This window comes from Mytilus edulis, chromosome 1, assembly GCF_963676685.1.
Source record: "Mytilus edulis chromosome 1, xbMytEdul2.2, whole genome shotgun sequence".
NCBI lineage: Eukaryota > Metazoa > Mollusca > Bivalvia > Mytilida > Mytilidae > Mytilus > Mytilus edulis.
In genome coordinates, this window is record NC_092344.1 from 24124297 (window position 1) to 24130463 (window position 6167).

General features: G+C 29.7%; 1 long non-coding RNA gene across 1 annotated transcript; it reads left to right on the plus strand.

The window, feature by feature from the left end:
- The first annotated feature begins 218 nt into the window (after nt 1-218).
- Nucleotides 219-5845, plus strand: LOC139528373 (uncharacterized). Its single transcript, XR_011665581.1, has 2 exons — nt 219-1866; nt 2455-5845. It is a non-coding gene; the product is annotated as an uncharacterized lncRNA (long non-coding RNA).
- The last annotated feature ends 322 nt before the right edge of the window (nt 5846-6167 follow it).

Below are 6167 nucleotides of genomic sequence, written 5' to 3' on the forward strand. Positions count from 1 at the left end.
GTTGTTATCAATATGTAAACGTTACAATATGCCCTTTAATATTTCCCTTTTATCGGTTAGCATGAACGAAATAGGATAGGTTGCTGGTTTGTTCGTCGCTTCACATCTAGTGGCAAATAGCTAATACAAGTTCGGGATGGGAAAGAAATAGATATACATACTATAGTTAGGTCCTAAAGTATTGACCGTCTGGATAAAGGTATGTGAAATTTGAACTTGCACTGGAAAATGAGGGTATTGTAGCGGGCAGGGGTTTGAAATGCTTCGACCCAAGAGTTTTTACTCAAATTTTATGAGTAGTTTGTTTATAACAAAGTCAGTATGACAAGATATGAGCTGGTCAGTATAATATAGGCATTTGCTAAAAGTCGCGTAAATAAGTTTCTACATTTTATTCATTTCAAGAATCATATATTTTCATTTATATTCCAGATAAACAACAACTATTCAGTAAAATACATTTAGTAATTTATCTCTACACTCAAAAGATATTTTCTTATTCATCTCTACACTCAAGAGATATTTATTAATTTATCCCTCCACTCAAGAGATAATATGTTGGTGTGTCAGAAAAATACATAAAAAGGCTGAGTTCTGCTATATTACTAAGAAAATAAATTACCTACGAGAAAATCCTTACTTCAAGTGAATTTAATCAGAATACCTCTTTCTGATATTTTTGTATATAGTTGTAACTGATACCTCACCAGTTACATAAACAAATGTTTATTATTATTAGTTATATTCAGAACCTTTCCTGAATAACAACTAACAATGGACTACAGTTTATAACCTTAAATAAACTGTTTTGTTTATCATAATTTCCATACCTTTAGGAAATTATCCCTTAACTGCCTACTATCCTATTTAATTCTATGTATTACAAAAAGACAAATGTTAACAGTAAACGTGAACTTCAATGAACAATTTCAATAATCCTAACTTTAAAAGATAACTAGAAATAAAGCTTTGCCAGCAATAATTCGATAATTAACTCAAAAGATATTCTTAAACAATTTTAAAGAACTTTCCTAAATTTACCAAAAGAATAAAATACTTTAAGCAAATGATCAAAATTTAGGAGTCCGGCTCCAAGAGTCCGCTAAAATGAAATATTCCTTTTTAACTTTGAAAACGCTAACTTTACTATTTTCCTTTACAATTTAATCTTTAAAAAAAAAAAGTTTCTAAAAAAAATTAACCATTTTGAATAAAATAAATAACGAGCAAATAAAAATACCAACTGTAAGAACCAAAAGTTTAAGCAGAACTGACGACCAAGCGTCGAAATTACGTCAATGTTGGATTGTTGGCAAAGTTGGAAAATTGCTGGATTGTTGGATCGCGCGCTTGCCGTCCAACTAAATATTTGAATTCTCAAATAAATTACAATAATCACAATAATATACAATTTTAGTAACCTTTATATAATAAACAAAGTTTGCATGGTACTAAACAAATTTCTATGGTAACTAAAAATACAACAATATATACAGCGCCACCGGAAGTCACAATACGTAAACAACATTGCGAAAAGTTTGTGTGTCACCGGCGGATCAAAATGTTAAATATTAAGGATAATGAACATTAACATCAACAAAACATTGAAGACGTTGACTACAAATACTAAAAGGAATTACAAGGAGTATGTGAAAACAGTTGCCAACACGTAAAAATAGTGTTTTTATTGAACAATCGTCCGAAGTGACACATTAGTTCTACTGCGCATGTCAATACATTTCATTCATAAAACTCTAGCACAGGTGCGTGGAATTTACTACGATTTACTACAGTTTCTACAATTTGATCTTCACCAAAATACAAGACATACAGTTGGATTATTCAGTGGATTATTACTATGAACTGGTAAATTATTACATGAACTTCAACTGGTTTATCAAATATACAAATGACAGTAATTCAATATTTCTAGAAAACTCATAACATTGTAATTGTTCTAACTTTACTTTATTAAATGTTAAATTAAACTTATTTGCTTCAATTATCATATATGTTCCAGACTACAAGCATTCCAAGTAGTATAATACAAGTTATTTCACACAGTTACTGTTTCCCATATAATAACTTTCATAAAAAATACAGAATATTAAACAGTATGCTTTATCAATATCAATTTAAACATACATCAAAATATCTTACATGTCTATGTACTAGACTTACATGTCTATAACATGTCACAATAAAATACATGTACCCTAGTCTTCGTACTCTACATTTTATCCCCTTTCCATTATTTGCGTCCCCGCAAATACTTTTAACTTTTGCAAAAGCTTACAATTAAAGTTTGAAATATTTTCCTCTGCTTTAAATGCATTTACATTTTGTACTTCAGAATAATAGACTTAAAAATTTAAGAATTATTTCCAAAACTTTTCTTATTAATACAATCTATGATTATAACACAAATACATGATAATATATTATATTTTACAGATACACCAACAGTTTCACCATTATTACCATCAGCACGAGGGCAATAGATACCAGACAGACATATATATATATACAAAATGTGGAAAATTACTGAACGTTATGAACAAACTGGAATATGGCTAAGAACCAGAGGTTCTCTAAGGAAAATTATAGTTACCATGCAAACAGTACCAAAATATTAAATAGAAGTTCAAAAATACACCCCAAATTTAACTGTTAACACTTAAAAGCTTTGACTATATCTTATATTAATAACTTCTAAACTTTTTAACTTTCCAAAAATAAATTTTCAATCTACATTATTTTAAATAACTTTTAATTTTAACCTCCGGCCTCACTCCTATGGATTTAACTAACCCTCTATGGATCCGTAGGGGTCAGTAGCGAACCATATAATTTTAATATTACTACTTCCTCTATTTTTGGACCGTGTTTTTCTATACTGGTAACATTCCCAAGTTATGTCTCTATGGGATGAAACACAGAGATCATATAAGGGAACCAGTACGTTAACCAGTTAACATATCGATGAATATTATATGTCTCCCCAAAAAAAGCGTGGTTTGTGAAACAGCTGTATTTACAAAGAGCAATCTATATATTCCCGAGGTAAAAGCAAAGTAGAAAAATCACAGATAATTCATTCAAAATAAACAATGTATAGAAACTATTCCAACTCCAAGCACCTTTACTTATTGCCAAATGTTTGTAGAGAATGTTGCAGCATAAAAAAGGTTGAGCTAGACCCAAATACCTGTGACATTTTATCAATTGAAAACGTAATGTCACGTGATAAAAATCGGACGACAGGTCATATTTTCATGTTCAGGGAAGATGATTTAGACGACCATTCATCATTGCACATGATCGACCATGATTTATTAAACATTTAAGCATATTATTACAATATTCAATCGAACTCACCCCCTTAGTTCTTTGTTTTTTTTACAGAATTGTGTCCTGAATGTTGACGCAAGGTTCAAGGACATGAATATTAAAAAATCATGTCATAGAAATATATCGCATGAAACGAGCTGTATACAAACAGAAGCTACGCAAGGTGAAAAAAATAAATTATTATGAGTAAGTATGACCTGAACTTGGATCGCATTTTGAACCTTTTTTAAAAGGAACATCGTCTTGCAAAAAAGAAAATTAGCAATAGGGAAAATAAAACAGGCCCTTTTGTTGCAAATATTTATGTAGAAAAAATGAAAACAATACAACAGCTTTTCTGGTGATTAAACTTTTTAAATTTAGGAACGCTCAATTTTTACATAGACTATAGATTCCCGTGTAAACAGAACTATCTAAATTTACGAACAGACTATTTTTTGCTTGTAAAATTGTATGGTTGTTCAATAAAAAAATAACACGAAGAAAAAAAAATTCCCCGTCAAACCTCTTATCATTTTTGCATATTTATTGGTCGCTTGTTAATTCTTCTTTTGTTTTTTTTTACAAATTAGCAGTATTTACTTGTTTGCATTTCATTATTTTTTGGTGTGGTATATCTTAACTTTATATACATAATACAATTGCCGATTCATATTAAAGAGGTACCATGTCGTAATCTTGTAGTTTAAGTCGTTGCATTTTAAGATTGTTTTTGTATAGTGCTGCCGAATATAAAACAATGTAAGATGAATACTTTCATATCAACAGATATTATCATTTGGGCATGGAAACTATGATTGTGGGTTTTCTATGATAGGACTTATATATCATCGTGGTTGACCTATGCTGTGCTTCTAGTCCCTTGGTCCCTTTTCAAAAACATAAAGGAATATGTTAGTCTTAAAATAATATTTGAAATTTGGCAAATGATAAAATGCATAAACATATACAAAAATGTTTGCTGAAAAAACAAAACTGATGTAACGATCAAATATCTCTATTTATTTTGTTATGGACAAAGGGTTTACTCATTTAAACTGAAAGTTGCAAATAAAACCTTGTACGACAGCTAGTTGTTTACTATGGTCTTTATAATTATTTCATCCGCACTTCTTACCCTAGAAAATATGAAAATCTGTTAAACATTTGTCGATGCTACTCTCTAATTTAAGGAATATTTTCTTCAGGTTGTGCTAAATGACCTCAACCTTTTAAACTTCTTAATTCGTTGAAAAATTTTGATTTAAGAAGTAGGCTACAAAGATTTGGTGACCATACAATTGATGATAACATATGTCTATGTTATAACGGCCGTTTAAGAAATAATTATATATCCACTAGTAACTGTCTATAATTAGATAGTCCACTGATCATAAATCAACATCACCCACAAATTAAATTAACATTTCATTTGAGTTGTGCTAAATGACTCCTCCCTTTTAAATATGTAAAATCGTTTAAAGACTTGCTGACCATAAAATTGATCATAACAATCTTCTATGTAATAACGGCTGTTAAACAAATGATGATATATCCACTGGTTACCCTCTATAATCTATAACCTTTTAAACTTTTAAGTTCTTTTGGTGAATGAGACTTTGAAAAAAGGAAATTTATAAATTTCCGCCCATTACATTGATAGTGTTAATTAATAGTCGTTAAACAAATAATGATTTTAATTGAATACCAACAGTTTTTAAACATGTCAGTTTAGCTTGTTAAAATACAGAATAAACTGTGATACAAAGATAATATAGTAATTGAAGGCAGTTCTATTAATTACTTACCATTGTCAATGTAGGACAGTTCTTATTGTACAAATTTTGTTTATATAAGACAGACAAAGGAATAAGTTCGGTAAGGGTCATATTTGGCCCCAATTATAAAGTTCATAGTTACAAGACAATAAATGTTTTGAGTTGCCCTCAATACATGTTAGAAAGTTAAACAGAACTGTTTTTGTCAAAGTTTATTTCTAAACACGTTGATTTTTACATCCAAAAAGGGTCAAAATAAGGGATTTTGGTGAAATTTGACAAAATCAGCTACATTTCAACCAAATAAATGACCAAGAAACATAGAGCGCAGGCGTCGACAAGCTTAAGATTCAAAAAAGACATGTGAAATGTCTTCACAAACATTATTTTAAAATATAACTGTTGTCGACGTATGCGCTCTATGTTTCCTGTCCAATTGTCTATGGAAATTTACCCATTTTTATTGTTTTTTTCGTGAAAAATCAACATGAGTACAACTTGTGACGTCATAATGAAACGCAGAAACGTAAAATTTTCAACGAAATGGTTTATATCCTAGCAAGTCAATGTATTAGCTATAATTTATCTTGATATTGGTCGATAAATCGGAATTTGAAATTTACGCTAAAAAAGGGGGCCATTTTAGGACCTTATCGAACATACTCCATTGCTCATTTTGTATTATCTTAAAAGCATCAATAGCACACTTATTTGTATAAATAAATGTTATAAGACAATCGTTTATTTCCTTTTCAACTGATCTGGAGATAATCATATGCCTTAAGTTATTGTTTAATTTTTTTTCCTGTTTCTTTTTTCTGTAATTTAGTTTTGAGACTGCATTCAAATGATTTGAATAAGGCCTACAGACACAACATGCTATACAAAACATATCCTAGTTTTATTTGACCAAATAACAGATTTAAAAAATATATGAAATTGTCTAGTCACCTTAGCCTGTATATAAAACAGGAATACCAATATGATTATAAATTGAGTTTGTGTGGGTATTTTTGTTTACATTAAAATGAATAGGACAACATGATTGACCGTGTAAAT